At 30.5% G+C, this 11,419-nt stretch overlaps 1 long non-coding RNA gene across 1 annotated transcript in view; it reads left to right on the top strand.

The window, feature by feature from the left end:
* The window catches only part of LOC129886833 (uncharacterized), a 2,581-nt gene extending 218 nt beyond the window's left edge, over positions 1 to 2,363 (top strand). Inside the window, exons 1-3 of the long non-coding RNA XR_008766265.1 lie at positions 1 to 77; positions 1,011 to 1,061; positions 2,100 to 2,363. The exon at positions 1 to 77 is cut by the window's left edge and continues 218 nt beyond it. This is a non-coding gene — a long non-coding RNA (uncharacterized LOC129886833). The remainder of the gene's footprint in view (positions 78 to 1,010; positions 1,062 to 2,099) is intronic.
* Positions 2,364 to 11,419: the final 9,056 nt, after the last annotated feature.

Here is an 11,419-nt window from a genome sequence, read left to right as displayed (position 1 = left end):
GTAGTTTTTTTTGGAAGATAGGAGGCTTGTTTGGTTGATTTGAAGCTTTGGTAAAGTGAAGAAGTTGGAAGAAAAAGGTAAGAATTAATCCAATTTCTTTGTGTTATGAAGTTTGTTTATGTTCTAGTAAGTAGAGATGTGTAGAATCCATGGAAATATGGAAGTTATATGGTTGGATTTGGACATATGAATAAGTTATGTGTATGTAAGATTGTTGGCAAGAAGACTTGAATTTTTGTGTAGTATTTTTGGTGTAGTATTTGAATAGTAGTATGATAAATATTTGATGTTGAAAATGGAAGTTGGATGAAATTAATTGAAGTTGGAAATATGGGTTAGGTGATGAAATGGAAAAAAAAAATAAGTTTGTATAATTTGTTAGTTGTTGTTATAATTTTTGGGATATAAATAAAGTTTATATGGTGTAAGTTGGTATTAAAATGGGTTGTAGGAATTATGTAATTTTAGTATGATATTATAAGAATATGGAGGTAAGTTATTAAAAGTATGGATTCTTGTTGTTGATTATGAAGTTGAAAGAAGGAAATGAATTTGATTATGAAGTTGAAAGAAGGAAATGAATTTGATTATGAAGTTGAAAGAAGAAAATGAATTGTAATAGTTTTGTTGCATTTATGGAATTTTTGGGTGAAATATGGAATTGATGAATATTGAATAGTTTACTTGGAATATTTTTCACCTATGTTGGAATGAGTTGAAATTAATTATGAACATGAAATATTCATATTTATTTGGAAATGCAAAGTTTGGTTGAAAGTTGTTGCACTAATTGGAAAATTACATCAATTTATGTTATGGTGTGTTTAAGTTGATTATTGATGGAATTGGTGTTGATGTTGGCTTGGTTGTTGATATTGTGGCCGAGTTGTAATCTCGGGGTTGTCATATATATAGGGGAGATGCTGCCGAAATTTTTGTAGACAAGTATTGGAAAAAATTGAGTTCTTAAAGTCTTATGAATAGTAATTGGTAAACGTGACCAATTGTAGATTTTGGAGGAAACGGGAATTGAATTTGGACAACAGTAAAACGTCAAAAAGGTATGTAAAGTTTTACATTTTCTTCTTTTGGCATGTCCTAGATGTAATAGGAGTGAATACGAACCTCGGGGATCAATCTACTCTTCGAAATCGACGCTCGAAAATTTTCCTTTTCTATTCAATAGAATTGAATTAGGTAATTATGAATAATTTTGGAAAAATTGTCTAAACTTCTAGATTTTGCACAAATAAATTCCGAATACCTTGAAACTCTTCTAAATAATATTATGAAGTCTAACGCAGGTGATTTGTATGCGCCACCTCATTTGACCGAGGTGGGCCCCACTATTCCGAATTTTTCGTTGTTATTCCGTTTGGATTATGTTAGGGAAAAATTTGAAAGAAACTTTTTGCTATGCTTCCTAATATTATATGAATAATTATTCCGTTAAATTTCCATAATATATTTGGAAGTATTTGTACTATTATTATTATTCAAGTTTTCTTTTATGATTTGTTATCGAAATTATGCCATCGAGTCTGTATAAATATTTTGTAATTTAAATTGCATTTAGTTTCTCACTACTCTATTCGTGCATACTGTAACCATTCTTTCACTGAGCCTGGGCCAGGATATGTTATCAAGCGTACTTCTCTGCATTTTTCGCCGTGCCCCGATGTGAGGGGGCAGGTATGACATGTACATGGGTTGTGGTGTATGTTATGCCACGGAGTTATGTTGTGCCATGTACATATATGATATGATATGATTTGATTTGATATGGCCATCTGATATGATATGATCTGTTACGGAGATATTCCCTACTCTGATGTTATGATGTGCTGTGGCGCCAATGACGGGAGGGCGACCACGTTTTGTTCACCGAGTCCCATGACATGGGGCCGGATATGGCATATGTCTTTGCATATATTATTTGTGATTATGATAAGTATTTTGAAATTTTGAACATTTATTTTGTTTTCTGCACATACTATTCAGATTATGATTTTATTTATTACAATTCATACTTTACATATTCGGTACATTTTTCGTACTGACCCCCTTTCTTCGGGGGGGGCTGCGTTACATGCCCGCAGGTACCGAAGTTCGATTTGCTGATCCACCTGTTTAGGATATTTGCTGCGTCGTTGACAGTGCTCCCTTGTTCGGAGCTTGTATTTTGGTACTGACTTTATCTCTGTATATTTGGATATGTTGGTCAGGGGTACGACGGGGCCTTGTCCCGTCATATGACTATGCTATCATCTGTAGAGGTCTGTAGACAGAGTTATGTTGTGGGTTTTGTATATATGGTTTGGATTTTTGTGTGTTTTGTGATAATCTTTCAACTCTCGTGCGTATATCTACTTTTATGATATAATTAGCAATTTCTACTAATCACTACATTTGTTTATTCGGAAAAAAAAAATAGACTAATTTGGGATAAGGGTACGTTTGGGTGCTCAAAATTGGGCACCAGTCACGGCCTACGGGGTTGGGTCGTGACACTTAATTCACCCAGAATAGAGCTAAACCAACACATTTTTAGGACATGCATCATTTAACATGGGAGGCGTAATATCCTTGGTATATTAAGTCCATTAGTCAACTTTATCCTAATGTCCAAGTGGGTTCATAACCCCAAGTAATTTTTATCATTTGTATGTGCATTATTTGAAAAATAGTTGTGCCTGAATATGGACCATTTATCTAAATTAATTAAACTTTAAGAGGGAGGGTATTACTAATCCTTTTGTGATGCAGATAGCTATGAAGATTAGGGTTGTTCACAGTTTTGGTTAAAACCAAAACCAAACCAAAAATTTAACCAAACCGAATAAAAAAACCGACATTCAGTTTGGTTTGGTTTGGTTTGGTTTTAAATTTGAATAACCGATAATATTTGATTTGGTTATGGTTATAGAAAAAAATAACCGAATAAATAACCGAACCAAACCGATAATTATATACTTAAAATGTATAATTATTTATATGTATAATATTAGTTTTTCATAAATAATTAAAGATATTTTATACGTTTTAATTATTAATTTAATATTAATATACTTATTTTTAAGGCCCAACAATACAAACCCAACTCTCAAGCCCAATTATAAATTCTAATAAACACTAAACAGCGATCCAAGTCCAACAATCGAAGCCCATTAGCCCAACTCTCAAGCCCAATTCTAAATCCTAAATTCTAAATCCTAAATTTCTAATAAGCACTAAGCACTTGAGCAGCAGACAGCAACATAAAGTAAAAGTTAAAACTTTAAAACCCTAGTATCTGTTTTTCTTTTACATTTTTGTTCCTCTCACGTTGGTTTCTCACAAAGTCACAGATTCACAGTCATAGACTAACAGTGAAGGCTCAAGAGCAACCTTAACTCCTCAACCCCAAGTATAAGATTGTCAAATTTTGAGAAGGTTTGTAAGGAGTTTTTCAAATTTTAAATTGATTTTAAGTTTTTTTTTTTTTTCCGAATGTTTAAATTGTTTCATTTTCTGTTTTGAACCTCTGTGGATCGTGAGGAAAAAAGAGCTTCATAAGAATTTGAAGAATGTAGAGAGAGAATATTTGAATTATCTCGGCTAATCATAAACCGAATAACCGAATCAAACCGAACCAAACCGACAATAACCAAACCCGTGGTTATTATTTTACTTGGTTTGGTTATGGTTTTAGACATTTAATAACCGATTAAATTGGTTTGGTTATGATTTTAATCAATAACCGACCCAAACCGAACTATGAACACCCCTAATGAAGATCACAAGCTTCTATCTTGTGGAGATTGAACCATGAACATGTAAATGGAATGAAGATTTTTAGATGCGATGGAGAATTTTATTATTATTGTTGGCATGTTATAAGCTTAATTCTATTTTTTGTATTTAATTTTGGGGATAGATTTGTTTAATTAATTAAAAAGCAATGGAATGACATATTATGACACATTTATTTTTCAAATACGCGTTAGACCTACCTCTGGCATAAAGAGGTCACCTATATTAAGACGCATTATACTTGTGTTATGTGCTTTATAAATATTTGCATGTTTGCTTTCTATGTGACTTATATGAATTTTTTTTTGCAACATTAATTTAATTGATTATTATTAACATCATCTTTGTTTTTTTACAGAAGAGAAAATTATTTTTTTATCTCTTTATTTGATTACCTATTATAAATTTTATGTCATGTTTATAATTATTATTTTTTACGTTTGCCGCATGTTTAACGAATCTAGAGCATCGTTTAAGATCATAATTATTTTAAACTCGTGCGAACTTTTAGCGTCCTCAATTAAGATTTTCTTCCTTTAATTTTAATTTATCATTATCTTAAAATTACTTCCTTTGACCTTTTCAATGCATGTCCGCAACTCGCTTTAAAATTATTTTTCCTTAGTGTTTTGAAATGGGCTTAATTGTTCATCATTAGGTGTGATATTTTTGCACATTGATTCACTACTAATTTTTCTAGTCTCGTGCCAAATTTTACCTTTCTAGATTATTAAGGATATAATTTTATTTTTAACAACAAAATATTTTTTCTTTAGTTCCATATTCTGTAGAAATAATTTAGTATTCAATCTAGTCATGGAGGTTTTGCTTATGCTCTCAAACTCTTCCAATTTATTAGTGATGTTCAGGCAATTTGTTGCTTCTTAAATTAGTAGATGTCCAAATCTATTTTGCACAATTTAAAAAATTGTCCAAGTGCAATACTTTGTCAATTTTTCATCCGCTTAATTCAAAATATTTGCGTCTTTCCTATTAATGGATTTTCAAGATTTATCTTTTATGCATCCGCCAATTCCAAGTTTTGGCATCCAAGTCGAGGAGAATATCATAGATCTACAATTGACATTGTTTCCATCTTCGATAATTTTTAATACGCCAGTTCTAAAATAGATTCTTTTTTTCGCAATCCTTCAATTTAGCAAGTCCAATCCTTGTGCACTTGATTGATCATAATTTTCTTATCAATTATCTTAATCTCAAGCTTTTCAACAAATTCGTATTGACATATTTTCTATTAAAACATCTTCCTTATTAGATCCATTAATTAGTTGTTAACCATACTCTTAAATGCTTTATTCTTGACCTGCTGCATACCTACTCTGCGCTTACCCAAATATTTCATTTTATTTGATATAATTCTACCTTTCTCGTCAATTCGTTCTAAACTTAGATCATCTCGTCTAGTTTAGAGCTCTTATTCTACGAAATCAGGAAATTTGTTTACTTTATCTTCATTTATATATTCTCATGCACTAACACTTTATTTCGTTTCGAAATTTTTTTATGTTGTCTAGCATTGAAACATTGTTTTGGCTGCGAAACTGCATTAAGGAAAATATAATTAAAGAAGAATTGAAAGCACTCAACTACAATATGGGATTAGTGCAAGCGCAAAATGAATGATAACGAGAAGAATGTCGTTCGGAGAAATGTGTTAGTCATTCTAGCAAATACCTTTAGCCTTCTTCCTACCACCACTAAAGCTTCCAGCTCAACTCAAAATATTTGTTTAACCATGCCTTCTCTCTCATCTTCTACCTACACAATCTCTCCGCAAATGCCATCCATATATACTATCAATCTTGATAATTTCCAAGTCACTGTAATGTCAAATATCCATCCTCCTGTAAATATGTTTTCTATAAAAGAAAATAGCTTGAGAATATCATTTTTTTTCATTTTTTTAAGAAATAACTACTCTTTTGCTATCTTTTCTAGACTTTTGGTATGAACTACGTGTGACCTGATTCCCATTGGGTTCGGTCTAGATAAAATAAAAAAAATTCATTTTCCCCAAAAGCAAAACTGATATAGCTTTGCAAAGGACCTATAATCCTTCGAAAATACAAAGATTATGATTACGAGCCATATTCACACCATAATTGCTTCAAAGCCATAGCAATAAGAAATACAGATTCAAAGCCAAAATTTCGTGGTTCAATGCAAGGCAATTATTTTATTTTATACTAACAAATTTTCTTTGAATAATGCAGAGGCTATTTTTTATTTATTCTTGATTGACAGCACCATGAAGCCCAACATCAAACCAGAATTCGCAAGATTCAAATGGTGCAATATCATCAAGAATGAAATATGAAATTCACAATTTTCTTTGAGCATAGGAATCTCTTGGAAATCAATGTCACCAAGGTGGAAGGTTCCTAAATTATGAGCAGCACACTAGGGATTTTCGTTAATGCTACATTGCAGTGTCAATGTTTGTTAATACAAGAGGCATTATACGTGGGATAATTGCTACTACAAGGCATTGCATCAAGCTTGCAAAGACTATATTATGAATTTTGCTTTTATGAAGACAGTACACCGAGCTCTGCACTGCATTTTGAATATTAAGTACTGCAAAGACATTGCAACAGGCCTTCCATATTAGATTATCAATGTTTTCTACTACAAATAAATTGCACCAATCTCAATGCATTGCACCAAAATTCATATTTACAAGTTTGCACCATATATTGGGTTAGGCCATCCTAAAATGGAACATATCAGGTTCGTCCACCTTAAAATAGAATATGGGTTTATCCACCATCTAATAGAATATGGTTTCATCCACCTTAAAATAGGATATGAGTTCATCCACCATCTAATAGGATACAATAGGTATTTCAACACATTTCATAGGCACCCATCTTCTAATGCAGGTATTGCAGCACATTCCATAGGCACCCACCTTCTAATGCGGGTATTGCATCACATTTCATAGGCACCCACCTTCTAATGCGGGTATTGTAGCACATTTCATAGGCACCCACCTTCTAATGCGGGTATTGCATCACATTTCATAGGCACCCACCTTCTAATGCGGGTATTGCAGCACATTTCATAGGCATCCACCTTCTAATGCGGGTATTGCAGCACATTGCATAGACACTTACCTTCTAATGCGGGTATTGCAGCATATTTCATAGGCACCCACCTTCTAATGCGGGTATTGCATCACATTTCATAGGCACCCACCTTCTAATGCGGGTATTGCAGCACATTCTATAGGCACCGACCTTCTAATGCGGGTATTGCAGCACATTTCATAGGCACCCACCTTCTAATGCGGGTATTGCAGCACATTTCATAGGCATCCACCTTCTAATGCGGGTATTGCAGCATATTTCATAGGCACCACCTTCTAATGCGGGTATTGCAGCACATTTCATAGGCACCCACCTTTCTAATGCGGGTATTACATTTCATAGGTGCTCACCTTTTTAATGCGGGTATTACAGTACATAATATCTTGAAATTTCTTCAAATGCATGCCCAAATGCTTTTCTAATATATTCAAATGCACTGCATAAATGTTTTCAATTATTATCAAATGCACTGCACAAATGCTTTCAATTATTATCAAATGTACTATACTAATGTTTTCCAATATATTCAAATGCACTGCATAAATATTTTACAATATTATCAAATGCACTGCATTAATGCTTTCCGATATATTCAAATGCACTGCAAAAATACTTTCAAATATTATCAAATGCACTGCACTAATGCTTTCTAATATATTCAAATGTACTGCACTAATACTTCTTGATATATTCAAATGTACTGCACTAATATTTCCTGATATATTCAAATGCACTGCATAAATGCTTTCAATTATTATCAAATGTACTGCACAAATGCTTTCAAATATTATCAAATGCACTACACAAATGCTTTCAATTATTATTAAATACACTGCACAAATGCTTTCAATTATTATCAAATGCACTGCACAAATGCTTTCAATTATTATCAAATGCACCGCACAAATGTTTTCAATTATTATCAAATGCACTGCACAAATGCTTTCAATTATTATCAAATGCACTGCACAAATACTTTTAATTATTATCAAATGCACTGCAACAAATGCTTTCAATATATATACAAATGCACTGCACAAATGCTTTCGATATATTCAAACGCATTGCACAAATGCTTTCAAATATTATCAAATGCACTGCACTAATACTTTTTGATATATTCAAATACTTTATTGCGCTCCACGTGACTTTCAATTGCTTTCTACTACTTTGCACAAATGCTTTAAATACAATTGTATAAAACGCTTGCAAAAGTTGCAAAAATTGCAGAGACATCATTTTCATTAGTCATTGACTTGAGAAGTTGCAATCTTCATTAAAGTCGCATTCTTCATAAATCTTTTGGGTTAAGGCCTCATTTCATTAATCATTGCTGAAAGGCACCATTATCATGAATCATCGGCCTTAAAACTCTATTTTTCATACGCTTTGATTTTATTTAATCATTACAGCTTGCAAGGCCGCATTTTCATATACTCACACCCTAGAGGTGTCATTCCCATGAGCTTATTGCATATTGCTTTATATTTAATATTTACTAATTGTGTTATCAAGATTAAGTTTTGCAGAAATCGCAGCATAACGTGAAACTGTTTCTAAGCAGTAAACGGGGTTATTTGTTGGAAAGTTAAACTCACGAACAACGGTCATGAATCTATTCTCGAACTCTACTCAGCCTTCGTCCATGATTCAAATTTTAAAATCCAGTCTCATCATAACTCGATACTGGACAATTTTTTGGCTAGCCTTTATTTCTCTCCCTTTGTCGAGTCCAGGTTTTTAATTTCACTTTTATCTCTTTATATTGTCACTATCTATCCTTTTATTTACCTCATATTTTCAAATAATTCTTAATTTGTTCAATCTTATTCTCTTCCTTGGCCACCTCTGTTAACATTTTCCTCATTCACTGATACCGACACAATTTTATGATTGAGGTGTTTTCAACTCACTCCACATTATTCTAGCATAACTTCAGGGCTGCATTTAGCTTAATTCTTGAGCAAACTCGAGACTTGTTGGAAACTCAAAAATAAAATGCACCCATAATTTTTCACAATTTCTTTTATTTTCATAAACTTTATTTCAACGTTGATGATCGGGACAAAATTGGCTATTATGTCAACTTCTTTGTCCAAAAACTCTTTCATCGTCTTCAGTCAAAGAGGGACAGCTGTTGACACCCAATTTTGACCATCCACAACGTAATTTTTTTAAAAAATAAATTTAAAAAAAAACAAAAAAAACTATGCATATATATTATTATTTTAAAATAATTTCGGTATATATATATATATATAATAATTATTGAACATTAATATTTTTATTATATATTCGAAAGTTATCCCAAAAAGATTTTTAATTTTTAACTAAACATTTTGTTAATTAGCTTGACTTAATTAATAGATTCACATTTTCAAGTTAATTCTAGCCTTCTTCAATTTTAAACAAATTAAAATAATTGACTTTTATAAATCATGCATATTTTCAAGTGTATCTTAAATAATTTTGTCATCTTCGTAGCATATCCATTTTTTTTGTTATATAGTTATTATCTTTTAGTAATATTTAAAATTGACTTATAAAAAGATTATTTATTTATTAATATTAAATATTTCTTCAATTAATAATTAGTTACAATGAGGTTAATTATTTTGTTTTTGACAACGTTTTAATTTTATATTAACAACGCTTTAATTCTTTTATTGAACACTACAACATTCACATAATATATATACCATCACCCAATTTTCACATCTCATTCTATTTATATACTGCACATAAACTAATTTACACATCTCTATAATAAAATAATTTCTCAATTTATACACTTTACAAATTTTCTTTTTTTTCCAGAAAATGTATATCTATTACTAACTCAATCGTGCCCCCTCCATTTCTCCTTTTCAAAAAATTAAAAATAAAATAATATATATATATATATATATATATATATATATATATATATATATATATATATACATGTGTGCATCCCCTAACCCTATAAAATAATAATAAGAATAAAAAGAAAAAGTGTTTCCTCTCCCCACTTTTCAGAAAAAGTAAATATATAATATATATATATATTAATAAATTAACCATACTTTATCCCCTTCCCATCCCTCTTTTTCTTTTTTCCAGAAAACATTTTTTAAATTAACTAACCCAATCCCCTCCCATCTCCCCATATATATATATATATATATATATATATATATATATATATATATTTTAATGTACATTTTGTCTTCTTTCAAAAAAAAAAGCATAACTAGTAATAAAATAAAAGAAATAAATATATATGTGCTGCATCCATTTTTTAATATATATATATATATATATATATATATATATATATCATTTTAAATAACATTCATTATTATAATAATAATTTTATTCATCCAACGTACATTCCACGCGTGTTTCCCTTTATATACCAAATAATACTATTTACCCATTATATATATATTCATCGGTCAACCTATTCAAAATAATAATATTATAATATTCATTCCGTATTATTTTAATAATCCGCTCATTCCGCATTATTTAAATATTCCGCCTATTTCGTATTAATTATTATTTTTCCGCTGTTTCGCATTATTTTATATTTTTGCCCATTCCGCATTATTTTATTCATTCGCCCACTCCGCATTATTTTAATCATCTATTTTCTTTCATTATTTTACTTCATCCGCATACCCCTATAAATAGAGGGATTATACAGAACAAAAGGAGGGCTTACACGGACACGGACAGGAGGAGAGAAAAAACGCAGACAAAAAAAAACTCTTACACTGATTTTGAATATTTCTTTCAAAGTATTTTTGAATTTGCACTTAGCTTTACTTTAAAAACGAGGGTAGATTCGTGACCAAATCACCCTGTTCACTGCCCTGCAACAGGTAATATTTACTTCATACTCCTCTATTTTTCGTTGCCATTATAATAAAAATATTGTCCTAAAATGTTATCTTGCTAATTTCGTCACTCTCTTCTTGTTTGCATGAACACTTTGGGAGCTAAAATGAAGTCTCGATATGATCTTCATTCCCTCACATGGAGCGAATAACACAGACTTTCTTGAATAGCAAACAAAAAGATGGCCTCACTCGGAATCATTCCGAGCTACTTATTGTTATAATTATTATTATTGTTATTTCCTCTGTTATTATTATTATTATTATTACTATATTTTATTACTGTTATTATTATTATTATTATTTTTTACTTACTATTATTATTATTATTATTATTATTATTATTTTCGTTATTAATATTATTAGTAGTTGTACTTGTATTTTTATTTTATTGTTATTATTATTATTATTATTATCGTTATTATTATTATCATTATTACTAGTATAGTTTATTTAGTATTATTATAACTATTATTATTATGAGTTGTAGTTGTATTTGTATTTTACTGTTAGTATTATTATTACTATTATTATTTTCATTTTTATTTCTATCATTATTATTAGGGTATTTTGTTTACTGTTATTATTGTCATTATTGTTATTACAATTATCATTATTATTATCATTAGTATTAGT

Source organism: Solanum dulcamara, chromosome 4, assembly GCF_947179165.1.
Source record: "Solanum dulcamara chromosome 4, daSolDulc1.2, whole genome shotgun sequence".
NCBI classification, from domain to species: domain Eukaryota; kingdom Viridiplantae; phylum Streptophyta; class Magnoliopsida; order Solanales; family Solanaceae; genus Solanum; species Solanum dulcamara.
This window is presented reverse-complemented; position numbering and strand designations above follow the sequence as displayed.